Raw genomic sequence first — 15,973 nt, 5'->3', positions numbered from 1 at the left:
TCTATATATACCCAGAAAAAAGAGGTAATGAGGGTTGATGGTTGATGAATGTTATTTTGATGTAAAGTTTAACTTCTGGAGACTATAACTACTGTGATACTTGCAGCTTCTGGCCTTCATTTTCAGCTAATACAAGCTTCTTTTGCTGTTAATTGCTCACTTTCCATTTCTTCTTTGTTCCAGGCTGTGCCTGTTATGCATTTTTCATGAGCTCTTGATGTTTAGCATTAGAGGGGTTGTCATCTCACCTCTGTGTTAAGATCTAGTATGTATCATTGAGTGTGTATGCAGGTTTCTGTTATTTTAATGCCAGAGAGCTGTCATCCTGTCTGTGAATTAGGAAATAGATTTACAGACCTTTTAACTGGTTGCAGTCGGCCATCACAGGGTCCTGTGCGTCTGCTAGTGTGGTCAGTTTTCTCCATGTTCACCTATTTATTAAACTGTGAGTAATTGGTGGTCTAAAGCCTTGTAGTCTGGGGGTGTTCACCCATGTCTGGGTTTAAGCATAGTAGGAGTGGTCATCTGGCTTGAATATGCATCATTCCTTTCATTCATCCACCATTTATCCAAGATTTTGTTGAGTTTGTAATGTTCCCGAGCATCTCTGATATACAACCTAGGAGAGTTTCTTGGGGTGATAACAGACCTCTTGATCAAGAGTGCAACTATATTTCAATTTCTATTAGATTATGCCTTAGAATGAAATTAGAGTGACTATGATGACTAAGAAACTTGATATGAAGTTAATTTTTTTCTAACCATTTATTACCTTTAGTGGGATAACTCTATTCTAGACATTGATGTGATTATATAATCAATGAAATTCTATCATTGAGAAACTCACGTACAATGTCTATACAATTTTACAATTTTATATAGAATTATTATAGTATGGTGTGTATATCACTCGAGAGATTTGGTCCCTCTCAGTGCTTGATAAATCCAGAGTTAAGATGGATCTAGGCTATTATATAAAATAATATGATTTTATAGAATTTTAGATAAATATTTAATTTTAAATAGTGAATTTTGTTTTAAAAAATAAAAAGTAATCATGGATGATATTAGTTTAAGATTTTATTGGGATAAATTAGGGTTTTATATGGAATAAAACTTGTTTTATAAGTTATGTGCCATGAAATGTCTTGGTGATAATAAATGATGAGAAACAAATTAAAATATTATAAGGAAGTTTAGATCACATCCAAATTTGAAAAGTAATTGCGGTGTGATAAATAATAAAAGGATAAGAGAATTATATATTATAAAGAAGTCCTTAATCTTAATTTAGAAGATCAAACATATTTTTTATTATAATTAGCATAAAAATGAAAATTATTGTTACTAAAATAATAATGAACTTTTACGACATTCATAGTTAAATAAGGTGTTGGCAATTGTTAAAATATTGTAGGATGAAAGAATTTGTCATTTTTGTGATATTAAATTTTGTAGAATGCAAGAATTTGTCATCTTTGAGATGGTAAGAAGGTGGAGGATGAAACACATTCTTTGTGAATGTCCCTATGCCTACAACGTGTCTCAATTTTTTCATCAAAACTATGGAGATTTAGAGAAACTTCTCCCAAATATTTCCAAGAACAAATGGAAAATTATAAAGAAACCTAAGTAATTATTTATCCATTTTTCTTGATATTTGATGGATCGAAGTTGGTCATCATCATCATTAAAAAATAAAAAACTACAAAAAAAACACACATTTTTAACTCTAAAGAAAGAGTCAATTAGAGGTTGGGGGAAATTGAAAGGGATTTATAAAATATGGTTTATGTCCATTATGCAATTATAATTGTGATTTCATATGTTGGGGAAATCAATAAGGTTTTAGAGCGAATAATACCTTTTTTAATAAAGTCTTTGAGTTTTTCTTCACATTTGATTTTGCATTTTTGACATACCATGGGCATCTTTTTGTAATTTAAGGGTGGTTTTTAGTATTGGGGAAGTGGGTTTCATGAGAAACATTATTTCAAGTAAAAGGAAGTGGGAAAGTGCTTAATGGTTGTGAGCAAGTGATATCCAATGACAATTTTCTTCATAATTTCTTTTGGACCATCCCTTTTTGCTGCAAACTATAGGTAGGGGGTCATGTGGGCCTTGTCACATTTGTTTGAGAGAGGGGAATGTATTTTTATATTGGCCATTGTTTCGAAAACTTGTTCACCTTAAACAATAATTTATAAAAAAACATTTTGACTTCCAAGAAAAAGAATAATAAGAAGAAAGTTTGGGTGACATTTAGGACTTTAAAGCTAAATATTTGTAGAGTTCCTGCACTTATCATGTTTTCTATAATGAAAAATGCATTTTAGTTGCTAATCATGTTTTAGGGCATTAACCTAGAACAAAAGTATTCTTATATTAAGAAAAATATACAGATTCAAAGAGAAGGGAAGGGTATGGAGCGATTTTAAGGATCTATAATATTTGTGTTGTAGAAATCTTGGAAAATATTTATACTTCTTGAAACATCAACTACAAATATCTTGCAATGGGTTGCAATGTTGTTTAATTTTATTTTTTCTTTATATTTTGCAAAAACCATGATTTTTTTCATGTAAAATGATTCGATTCTATAAAAATATAGGTGATTTTTTTCATGTAAAATAATTTGGCAGTGACACTAGTCCTAGGCCAAGGAGAATTGAGGCTACCATGTGCTCCACTGTAACATAGATGTTTGGTCTAAATGATTGTGATTGAGAGGGTTATTGGATATACACATTGATCGAAATCTTAAGGGGGATTATAACCTAAGTTAAAATGTATAAGTCATAACGTCATATTTTTATGTAAAAGGGAACTTAATCGACATGTAATTGATGGGTTCAACCCTAACCAAAGTTGAATCCATCAACAATACATTTTATAAGAAGGCAATAGGAAGAGAGTGAAGGGGGAGAAGGAGAGGTCCCAAAATTGGCCTCATTGCATGTAATGGTTCTTCTTAATGGAATTCTTCTTCTTCTCCAATTTTGACTCTCTCTCTTCATATTTTTGTGATTTATTTCAGTTCTTGTATTTTTATCAATGTTCTTGTGATTAGTTTCATGTAAGATATGTATGTTTTCTCTCCTCCTCTCTCAACATTCTTGGCTTCTGGATCTTAGCCCTCATATCTTCATTCTCCATTGTAGGAGAATTTTTACATGGATTCACTACATCCATTGGTCTGCAAAATGGAGGTTTCATGACCTCTACGACAACCCATGTTGCTCTATAAATGCTTGGCATCCTTTGTGGTCCTTTGCACTTGGTATGGCCTACACATATCCTTTTAGAAGGTGAAAAATAACTCATTTGAAAGGACTTTTTGATATCTTTAATGGGTTTTTTATAGAATTTGATTTCGTTTCCTTGTTTGAGAGATATGAACGATTGAATTTACACGTCTGTAATGTTGACACTGTGTGTACCATGAGTTTCAGGAATAATTTCTCACTCCATAGGTCATCAAAGTGAAAGTGTCTTATATAAATGGAAATATCTCTTCAATACCTCAAATGGGTCTTCAACGAAATTTGATCTCATCACCCATAGCAAAAGTTATTAGCAAAGTTGCAACAAGAGGTATATTGCTAGAAAAAATTCAAAAGAAAAGAAAAGAAAAGAAAACTATGGTTTTGGGTAAATGACACAAAACCTTCTTTACATTGCAGCTTAGCACATTCTAATCATTATGGTTATGGGTCATCCACAAGCCTATGGATATGGGTTAACCACACAAAACCTTTTTCTTCATTGGGTCATGGCATATTGTAATCATGATGGTATACAAAATATAATGGGGTCCCTCTTTTTTATTTATCATTTTGAATGATGGGGACCATCATTATCTAGGAGGGGGGTATTGATCCAAATCTTAGGGGGGGACTATAACCTAAGTTTAGATGCATAATTCATAATGTCATATTTTTATGTAAAAGTGAACTTAAACATCATGTAACTAACGGGTTTAGCCCTAAACAAAGTTGAATCCATTAACAATACAACTTATAAGAAGGAAATAGGATGAGAGTGAAGGGGAGAAGGAAAGGTCCCAAAATTGGCCTCATTTCATGTAATGGTTCTTCTTAATGGATTTTTTCTTCTTCTCCAGTGTTGGATCTCTTTCTTCATACTTTTTTGATTTATTTCAATTATTATTTTATCAATGTTCTTGTGATTAGTTTCATGTCATATCTATATGTTTTCTCTCCTCCTCTCTCAACATTCTTGGCCCCTAGTTGCGAGTAATTCTGCATTGTTAGTTTGAACGAGGGAAAAAATTTCATTGAAATTTAACAAGGTATCCAAAATAGTGGAACGAAATCAGGGTTTCTATTATTTTTTATGGTTGCATTGAGATAACCCAAATATTTGTTATTAACATTCTTTTGTCCTCACTAAGCAATATCATGTTTCTAAAATCACATGATGCTTTATGGAGGATTAGATATGTGTAACAAACACAGTTTGTTTACGCTCTACCACGAACAAAGTTTGTTTACAGTCTAACACTAATGTAACAAACAAAGTTAGTAGTTACAAGTTAAATACTCCATAACACTTGGAATATGAAGATGCCCATTGAGTATATATATACATACATATACATACATACATACATATATATATATATATATATATATATATATATATATATATATATATATATATATATGATTTGGTTACAACTGAGGGTACCATATATATACCTAGGTGAGTACCCATTTATAAACAATGATGTCTTTTGAGGCATGCCTCTTCAATATACTAATCATTATCAACTATTAATTACTAACTATTTATATTCATAACATTTCCTTCCTCTCTAGAAAATATTTGTTCTCGAAGCTTATTGCTGATAAGATGTGTCATCTATTTGTTTGTTTTGTAATCTATTCACATGTTTTGGAATTCTTTGAGTTGCATATTCAATGATACAAGATGATAAGATCCTTAGAGTGATAAAAAAAATTGTCGACTTGAGAAGGGATCTAACCATCCTAAATCAATATTCTGTGAAACTTTTTAATTATTTTATAGATGGAATAAATTATTCTCATAAGACTGTATTTTGCAAACATCATTATTCTTTGGAACATAATTTTGTTGTTTCTATTCTAAGTGATACAAATATCCAAATTGATTGAGATTTTTTCTCTTGTGATTCAGATGTTGATAAGGAGTTTTTGTGATTTCATTTTCCCTTATCATGCATGTGGCATTTCCCTAATTTACTTCAGGTACTATTGTTGTTGAGTTGGTTGCATAATATTCACCTAGAATTTTTATCATATGAATTGCAACATCTGAATATGTTTTTACTTCAACTAGTTTTTCATTATCTTGAGTTGTGATATTGATTGGATCGGTATTCGTTCCTTTTTGTTGGACTTAAACATCTAATTATTTCGACGCTTCCTTCTTGATAAATTGTTGTTCTTCATTTTCCAACAACTTCTTGTACTTCTTAAGCTTCTTAATTTGCGTTAGTAATTTCTTGCTATGGTCCTTGAGGCAAGTAACTTCATTTTTTTGTCTGCAATAATATTTTCAACTTCCTTTTGCATATTTCGCATTTCCTTTTGGTTTCCTTGAAGAAATACTTTTGAGATATTTTTTACGTTTTCTGGTGTTACTAAATTCGGCTTCACTGTAACATCTTGTAGTGTTATGTTTTTTCTTTTATAGGAAAATGTCAAAAACTTATTTTTCGTATTTAGGATGAAGGACCCTAGTGATTCCTTCTAGGGTGAACCCAAAATTACGTCACCTCGATTGCTCCATAGGGATTGAACAAAGAATTGCAATATAAATGTATAATCCCTAATATTTAATTGTAATTCGGTTATGTGATATTGTTTTTTGTGCTAGAGGTCTAATTTTTCAATTATATTTGACTTTGGAATCACCAATTGGTTAGAAAATTCCAACCTTATATAATTGTTACCTTCGGCAAGAGTGATAGAAATATTAATATATTTTCCTGTAAGAGTTCCCTTAATTCTAAATAACACTGAAGCATAGTTAAATGAAGTTCCTGAGAATATTCCTCCCTTCATTTCTGACTTAGACTCTATTACTTTCTCATTGAGGATTGATTCAATTTTTCTTTGTGGAGATGAATTTATGGTTTTGAAGATAACCTAGAAGTCCAAATTCGTTTATATGGTTAAGGGTGCAAGGGAAAGGTCACAATTTTAGAATTTGGTCATTGAGGTTAATGGTTTCTCACAAATTAATATTTGATTCACTCCTGAACCTACCATATTTGGAGAACCTTTTATTAATTGAATACGAATGAAGCAACTATACAACAATAGGAAGTGTTTGCAGTTGTACAGTTTGGACTTAATGGTGCAAAGGAAAATTTCAGTGTGAGTGGAACCAAGCTCAATTGTCTTTCTATCCACGAATTTAAAATTGCAATTATAATAAGTTCACACAATGGTCTAATGGAAACGTGGTGGATTGGTGGTAACGTTGAGAAAAATATCAAGACAAGCATACTGCGGTGTCAGAGGGACATGCAACAGTGGGGCACAATTGTGTTGGGTGGGAGGACAAGCAATGAGGTCGACGGGTAAGGAACAAGGCCATGAGATCATGATAGTGGTTTGTCTGATGCCATGATTTGTTTGAGTTGCTAACAATTGTCGTGGTGTCTGCTCGTTAGGCGACCGCGGGACAATATTTGTTGGCGACTGCATACTGTCGCTGGACAATTTTTGATTGGTTTTATTTTTATTTTATTTTTTTAATCTTAAATTATTATATATAACGTGTTGGAAATACTAAGGGGATGAATCAATATTTCGGTTAATTATTTTAATCTTCAAAAATAATTGATTAACATTAACATCAGAAAAACATAAATCAACAACACCATTCAATAATGCATAATATCAGAGACAATAGACACAATATTTTTAAGTGCAAACCCTTCTAGGAGAAAAATCATCGAGTGTTTCTTAATATTTGTATTCAATAATTTAAATCAATTAGGAAGCTTCAGCGTCCAATATTTTTAGCTCCAACCCCCTGGTTTATAGGCTCCAACCTGAAAGATGTTCCAATTCCCTAGTTTACTAGCTCCAATTAGAAGGACACTCCAACACCTTGTGTATGCTCCAACCTGCCCTACCACCATAGTACCGCCCTAAAGCATTCTTAGGATCCGACCTGAAGGAGACTCCACTCTCTTGCCTTGCACCACCCTACCACCCTAATCAACAAGCTGCCACTTTCCCTGAAGGCTCCAACCTTCAACTCACCACCATAGATGATGTTTCATATATTTTCATACTAGATCCACCTATTCTCAAAACAACTTCAAAACTATCAATTTCGCTTCTACACAAACAACAAACCCTAGCTTCATAAAAGGTCAATTTACTTCTTCTCAAGCATTGAAAACCTTGGGCACATCCTCTGCTTACATAGTCTAATAACTTTGCTCATAATTCAAGTCTTCTCAATAGTCCTAGCACAACAACCTCTGTCATTTGTACTCAACAAGTATTTTCATCAACAATGGTTAACAAAATGAGGAATCCTATAACTATGCATACTTTTTTCAACAATCATTAACCTTTTCAAGGCTTTGTTATACGTGACATCTAACCCTAACAACAATAATACACCTCTCTATCAACTCTTACAAAAACATATATCATTCACTCACAACATCTACATACACTTAGCTATACATGGCACGATTTGAAAGCCTTCTGCAACATACAAACCCTAGCATCTGCAACAAAACGAACTCATTTTAACATATACTTTGACACATTATAACAATGATATGTATATTAATCACCTTAACTGCATGCTAGCAACAACAATAATCCTCTGTCAAGAAGGCTATAACAATCCTGCTTGAAAAATGCACAACTATTGTGACCAAGCACTGTATATTTCTACAATCTGAAAATCACACACACAAATCTATAGTCCACAAGAACTACACAACTACAAAAATACAAGTTATGCTAGGACAAGCTATAGGTGTGCTCATTCAGATTTCCATCGATTGATCCAAGTGCATATTGGTGGCCACCCACCAAGTCCACTTGGACCCCCACCATTGTTTCTTTTAGCTTTTCAGTTTCCTTAATTGTAGCACATTTTACTATTTTTAGCAGTTTTTCGAGTCCTAAACTTTTGGAGCCGTTTTGAGGCCCTAAACGACGTTTTTTGGGAAAACTGGGAGCAACATGGGGCTATGGACCAATGTTGCTCTTCCCAAAGTTGTAGTTCTCATATAAATCTTTCTAACGAGATATTGTAAGCGTCAAACGAAGATTGTATGCCAAAGTTATGACCCCGAGAAGTTGATGTACCAATTTACCCCAACGAGGTCCATAGTTTGGCTTTTCATCTTCTAGGGTTAGGTTTTTGGATGTTTAGGGTTTTCCCATGTTTCTCAACAATAAATAGGTCTTCAAGCCTCGTTATAATACAGTTCAGAGGCATGTAGCTGCCACATCTCTTCTCAGAGATAAGCTACCATCGCCCTAGCTGGTTTATTTCCATCGCTGTTTGTAAGCATATTTCAGTATTTTACATTAATGAAATGAAATATTATTTCCACTCCATCTCTATGTTTATGGTTATCTTTGTAATTTATTGCGTTCCTGTTTAAATCCAGATCAGTGGTATCAGAGTGGTCTGCTTTTTCTCTGTTTTTCTTTGCATGTCCCCAACGAGGTCGAGATATAAGAAGTTAGAGCTTGAACTGGTCAAACCTTTGCAAGACCAGCCTCGCAAATCCCGACGGCCTCCCATGGCGAATGAGAAGAAAGATGAGGGGGCAGGAGATCCTATCAAAATCTTGCTCGAAGAAGCCCCCGAGCGACAAAGGAACGTGATGATGGACAACTTTGCCTAGATCCTTCAACGGCTACCCAGAGGCGGCACATCAGCTTCCAACAGCTACTCTGGAAACGCCACGCCCTTTAAGGTACAAGTTAATTTTGAAATCCCCATATTCGAGGGTTAGATAGATGTAGATGCCATAGATAAATGGTTAAATCTGCTAGAGGGTTATTTTTCTGTTCATGAATTTTCGAGTCGAGAAAAGATTGTTTTCGCTCTTCTCAAAGCAACCCCCCGTGTCAAGGACTGGTGGGAAACCTATTGTGAGAAGAAGAATGAAAATACCGGCTGACTATTTTCAGCTGCACCCACCTGGAATTCATTCCGAGATGCCATCAAGGAGCAGTACTACCTTGTCGAAAGCTATGAGGATCAATACATAAAGTGGACCACGCTGCGGCAGGTAAGGGACCAAGATGTGCCGGAGTTTACCAATATTTTCCATACCCTTTGCACAAAGTTGGGTATCAAGGATTCAGAGCAACATTTGATACTCAAATACCGTGGCTGCCTACATAATTACATCCAGGAAGAAATAGAATTCTTGAACATCTCCTCGCTTGGCACGACATACCGATATGCCATCAAGGTCGAGCAAAAGTTTAAACAGAAGAAGCGAGAATTTGGATCTACGAATCCGAAGCAAGTGAAAGGTGCCCCCAAACCGCAAAACAAAGGACAAAGCCAAGGCATGGCGGCCCAAGACAACCTGCCAAAATTGCAAGCAAAGAATAGTGCTGCGAAGCTGAAAAAGGACACGGGAAAATGGTGTGAGTTCCATAAGAGCTCCACTCACAACACGAGTGTCAGGCCAAGCAGCCACTGGTGGCTGAGCTAAGGGTTTCAGAATCAGATGCATGTTCTGACTCTGAGTCAGAACCCGACAAAAGGAATGACAAAGGGAAGCAAATTATCGATGCAGAGCCCAACACCACCATTTCCACCACAAAGATCCAGAAGGAGGAACCCGAAGATCCAGAGGAGGAGGAGCGTCTCTTCCACTCCCAGATGTGGGTAAAGGGATCCCCGCTATAGTTCATTGTCAACAATGAGAGCCAAAATAACCTCATTTCGGTAGAGGTCGTGAAACAGCTGGGCTTACTAACCACAACACATCCATAACCGTACACCATCGGGTGGCTTCACCAAGGATGGGATCTTCGCGTGAGCCAGTAGTGTCGCCTTCCATACAACATCAAGCCCTTCACAGATGAGGTATTGTGTGACATTGCTCCCCTTGAAGTTTGTGATGTACTATTAGGGCAACCATACTTGTGGAAGCGACATGCTATGTATGAATCAAGGCCCCATGCTATTATTATTACTTTGGGAAATAAGTTGTACAAGATACGGAGGTAGCACCATGTTGGTCACTTTAATTGTTTAATAATAAAACAGTCGAGTGCCACATTAATTATCAACCTGGGAAAGTCTGATTATTCAAAGGTGACTACGTACTGTATGTACTCAATCTTAATGGTATTAAAAGCTGTAGTATAAACAGTCTACTATCTATTAAATCCCTACTCTGTGTTACAGCAGTTACAGTAGTTACAGCCTATTGCAGAAAATGAAGTAAGAACAAATAACTTAAAGGAAACAAATCTGCAAAAGGAAGTGATGGCTGTCCTGCAAGAAAGGATCAGGACCCTATCCTCAGAGTAAGGACTTTCAACACCTGCCTCTGTTGTCCAGTTCACCCATACACTCTGTAAATCCTAATCACCGGTGAGGCACTCATATGCAACATCAATCAGTTAAAAAGGAAAACAGAGTTTCAGCAAAAGTAAATATCTTTAGAAGCAGTAACTGTAATATAAACAGAAACCATACACACACCACACAACAGAAAGAAGTTGGGTGAATCTTGTGATGAAGGTGGGCCCTGTCCCTCTCACAATATTCCCCAAAACACAGGAATTAAGATAAAATACTCAGAACAGAATTGTATTCATCTGCCAATAAACCATATTACAAAAAGAGATTCAGTCTCATCCCTTCACTACAAGTTCTGTGTTACAGTTTCTTTCCCTCCTTTCTGTCCTTCTCTCTAATGTAGATGTCTCCTCTTTATAGAGGAGACATCTATTACAAAAGATTTTCATACATTCTGACTCAACCCTTTTGTACCAAAAATAAGAAAGTTAGTTCTTGATAACAAAATATTGTTACAGTCATGAGGATCATGATCATTATGACCAATATAGTAATCGGTCAGACTCCTTTGCTAATGCAGATTTGTTACGCAAATCCCAACTGTTCCTCAAAGTGCGCGTGCTGTTCATGCTGTTTCAGCTTCGAGGTTTATGCTGTTCTTGCTGTTTCAGCTTCACGGTTTGCGCTGTTTCCGCTGTTTCAGCAACGACAAAATGTGATCCTACCAGTTAGGCAGTTTCAGCAATTAGTCAGCACTTTAATCAACTTCAGGGAACAATTATAAAGATAGCATGATTACGTGTTGAATAATTAAACATATAGTAATGAGGAAAGTTATTCTATACCTTTTGGAGTGATTAAGCCAAAACACTAGCAAAGGCTTCCAACTAAGGGTTGAAGAGGGTAATACAATGGCAAAATATACAGTCAAAAATAGACAAAATGGGAACCTAACATCCCCCCCAACTGAAAATGTTGCATGTCCACATGCAACGTCTAATCTGAATCGGAATCAGAATACTGGGCTGAACAGTGTAGATTGCTTATGCAGTAAGTGTAGAAAGTGTTGTCAACCATGTCTCTGAACCCTTGGGCATTCTGAAGTCTTTTCCATGCTGCCAATTCTTCCTTTTTAGTCAATGTAAATTGAGCCTTGTATTGTTCTCCAGGAAGCCATAAGAGAGGGAAATGAAAACGGTAACCAATCCACCGTTCAGCACACTGTCTCATGCATTTTACATAATCAGGTATCCGTGATATTGCTGCCTAAAGATTAAGGGGATTGTAGGGATGGTATTCCCGTCTTTCCTTGGGACAGTGTTCCCAGAATAATTCATTTGCTTTTATGGCCAGAGGTCCTTTAGCTTTGACATAATGTTGGCAGTCTTCCAAGACTGCTGCTTGCAGATTCCTAATGTGATCGGTCATCCCTGGTTCTCTTAGATTCCGTTGATGTTCCATAAGGAAGATGGCTACATTCTGTGGTTCTGAACGAATCCATAGAAGACAGTTCTCCTCGTTGTGTTTTGCAGACATGAAAGCATTCTGCCAAGTGAGTTGATTGGCCAAAAAGGAAATAAAAGCTCTTATTTGAATATCACCACAAATAGGAAGTAAATTAATCTTTCTATCTTCAGGCATAGCCTCATTGTGAAGATAGAGTTGACACAGCAGATTCTGGTCATTGTTTGGTGCTTCTGCAAAAGTTTCAATGAATTGCTGTGGTGTAGAGACCTGGTGTGGTCTTCCATCCTTTATTGCTTTTAATTGGAGGAACGCTAAGCGTTCTCTCAAGAATACAGAATAATTAAAAGAAGGCTTTCTTGTAGCCAGTAAGCGCTGGACCAAATCGAAGATAAGGGAAAGTCTGGCTTTTAATTGCTTATTTTCTTTGTGCTGTGCACGAGACTGTTCCATTGCTTCCCAATTCCTATAGGCATAGTTAAACCATAATGACTTCTGCTGTTGAAATGCCTTTCCTTGGGAGAGCTCGTATTCTGCTTTCCATGTGTTTCTTAATTCTTGAAAACTAGAAGTCTATGCATGAGCATTGCTAACACAGGGAGGCTCATTTTGTATATGCACAGTTGTAAAAGATTTTGATTCTGGTTTCTGCTCACCAATAACTTGGGTAGGCCGGGGTGGTTCTATTTCTTCTTCTGGTTTCTGCTCATCAATAACTTGGGTAGGCCGGGGTGGTTCTATTTCTTCTTCTGGAATCCTTGAAGGCCCTGCTGGTTCTTGTGTAACAACAGGGTGTTCCTTTTTAAATATAACAGGGCTGGCTCCAGTCAATGGGACTGCAATTATTTTATATCTTGCTTGAGTATAGATATCCCCACATTCACTGCACATGTATTCACTGTATTGCTCTTTCTCTACACTCTTTTCAGCTTGAGATGTTACCTGAGCTAACATGTACAAATTGAGTTCTTCTTTATAGGCTTCCCTAGCCATTGCTAACTCTTTCTGATAGGCCTTAATTTCTGATTTTAAGAACTCATTTTCTTCTTGTAGGGAGGCTAGAGTAACCGGGGCTTCTACAGTTACAGATTCCAAAGGAGAAGAGAATTGTTGTTCAACATTAACTTCATCATGTGCGTCCCCAACAGGTGGTTCTTGTGTTTCACCTATTGGGTCAGTTTGTGTATCAGTTTCACCTAGGGCATCTTCTTCTTGCTCCCCAACAGGTGGTTCTTGTGTGGCACCTATTGGGTCAGTGGCTGGTTTTTGTGTAACAGCCACATGCAGGTCGTCTTCTTTTTGCTCCCCAATAGGTGGTTCTTGTGTGGCACCTATTGGGTCAGTGGCTAGTTCTTGTGTAACAGCCACATGCAGGTCGTCTTCTTTTTGCTCCCCAACAGGTGGTTCTTGTGTGGCACCTATTGGGTCAGTGGCTGGTTCTTGTGTAACAGCCACATGTCCTATATCAGCTTGGATGTCTAGTTTGAATTTGTCGGCAGCTGGTTCTTGTGGAGCAGCTGCCTCTGTTGAGAAAAATGATGTTACAAAATCGTGAACACTTTGAATTTCGGCATCTGAGGGTGAAGGAGGTGAAGGTTCAGGGCTATGCGGAATACGGGGGTTTAAAATGATAGGAGGAACGGCCTCGGTTGCTGCAAACAACCTTGTTCGTTGCCGAGGTAGGGAACCAGGAGAGACAGTAGTTTTCCTCTTGCGAGGACTTTTACTCAGGGAATCATCAGAAATAGTAGCTGCCTTTACTGAGGCCCTGGTTCTTCTTTTTAACGGGGTTGCAGTTTTCTGTTGCTTTTTCCTTTTAAGGAAAGTGATGAGGGTATCCTCGTCTGAATCATCGGTAGGGATATGAACTATGGGAGTGGACGGTTCGGCTTCATCATGGGGTGAGGACTGCAACAGATTTTCAGTGCTTAATTGGGGTGTTCCTGCTGCTGGTTGCTGAGTTTCAGCATCTTGCTGGGAATTTTCTTCATTTTGCTGAGGATTTTCCTCAGCTTGCTGGGGAGGGTTAATGAGGGGAGGCGGGTTATGCAGGGCGAGGCCTCTATTTATCAGGAGTTGGACCAAACGATGGTGCGTGAGGCAGAGGAGTTGGTGCCTAGCGTTCACAGTGTAGTGTGCCATATTTTTCAGACATCCAAGGAGATAATAAGGCATATTTACTAGATGACCATGCCGCAAATGATTTAATAAGACAAAGTCATGTTGGTAGACTACCTGATAGCGGCCCTCGCAAGTGAAGTAGTGCTTGATGAATTCTGCAACTTTTGGCCAAGGTGGTGGTAATGACCGAAGCACAACACCCTTGCCTTTGGCTTCCACCTGCTCCCCAGGTAACAAGAAATCTTGCTGTGCATTGAGGGTAAGATGCTTCCTGCTGAACCAGCGAATGTCGTTGGTTGGAAGCCTTGAAACTTGTGCTATGTCTTCTTCTGTTACTGGGATTCTCACCCCTTGGATAGTAGAATACCCCTCCCTCAAATTTCATGCAAATTCGAGAACCTGCTACAAATCAAATTCCGGAAGTCTTCTGAAATAGTCCACCCATCCTGCTTGTAGGAAGATTTGGTATGCGTCTGGGTAAAGTTCCAGTAATGCTGTCGAGCCCAGTTCATGTCTAACAGCATCTCCACCCATGGTTACTGTCTTAGGCTGAATAAAAAGTGTAGAGCCGAGTTGCCGAGGTCGAAACAGAGCAGAACATTGCAAAATGAAATTATGACGTGGTAAGGCATAAACGAGGTGGATTAGACACAACCGGGAGGAATAGGGATGGCGGTGATGGGCGTATTATGTAATGATTACGATATTTCGGTAATCCCCCCAACTGCGGCTGAATGATATGGTTGGCAGTACGACGCTTTTAGCGGTCATGTCAACTATCTCCTCATTAACTACAATTTAATATTCACACATAACATGCATACCTTTACAATTACCTTTGGTTGTTGCGCCGAAAAGTGTTATCTCGTCCTTAATAGGTCAATGATCATTATATAAAGGGTTTGTAAGGTGTGAGGGTTTTTATACACGAGGTTTTTATTATTCACAAGAGGCAGTAGTGAAGGGGTGTTATTAACGGGATAAATGGCTGATTCCTTTGAATAAAGAATGATATGTTTCTATTGAAGTAATGGTTCATTCTCGGGAGTAAAAATGGGGATATTTAGGAAAATAGAAAAGATTGGTGTTTAAGCAGTGGGATTTGGTGTTTCGTCACTGGAAAGTGGTGTATCGGCAATGGGAAATGGTGTATCAGCAACGGGAAATGGTGTATCAGCAACGGGAAAAAGGTGTATCAGCAACGGGAAATGGTGTATCAGCAACGAGAAATGGTGTATCAGCAACGGGAAATGGATTATGATCTGGAATGACATGGCAATGCTTTTCCAATCTGCAGATTAATTCTTCCTATATTGGAATTTTTCTTTTCAGCCACCATCCAAAGCTAAGATCTGCAAAATAATTAATTGTAACATGGCAACCCTTGACAGGGATTATTAGTTAAGAAATCTAATCTAAAAATAAATATATAAACAGGAAATTAAGTGCATTGAGGGATAGCTGGTTCCCCCAAAAAAACATAGTGTATGTCTGTCATGCAAGTAGCTTTGAAATCCTCTTTAGAAATAGGCCGTTGATACAAACGGAGTCGATACCCATTCACTAATAATGGTGTTCTACTATCATCAATCGTTAGGAGTCTGACTGTTCCATTTGGAAAAACAACATCTACTTCATAAGGTCCTAGCCACCTTGTTCTTAATTTCCCCTGAAAATTTTCAAAACAGGAGTCATACAGTAAGGCCCAATTACCTTTTTGGAACTGCTTGTGCTTAATAGTTTTGTCATGCCACTTGGTTCTTTGCTGTTGTATCATGGTTGTTTGATGGATGGCATCCAACCTCTTTTCATCCAATTCCTGAAGCTGCTTCAACCTAGCTGT

The sequence above is a fragment of the Pinus tabuliformis genome, chromosome 5_1, assembly GCF_031772625.1.
Source record: "Pinus tabuliformis cultivar Carrire ecotype Pingquan chromosome 5_1, CPIR1, whole genome shotgun sequence".
NCBI classification, from domain to species: domain Eukaryota; kingdom Viridiplantae; phylum Streptophyta; class Pinopsida; order Pinales; family Pinaceae; genus Pinus; species Pinus tabuliformis.
The sequence above is the reverse complement of the archived record's forward strand: the minus strand, read 5'-3'. Positions refer to the sequence as shown.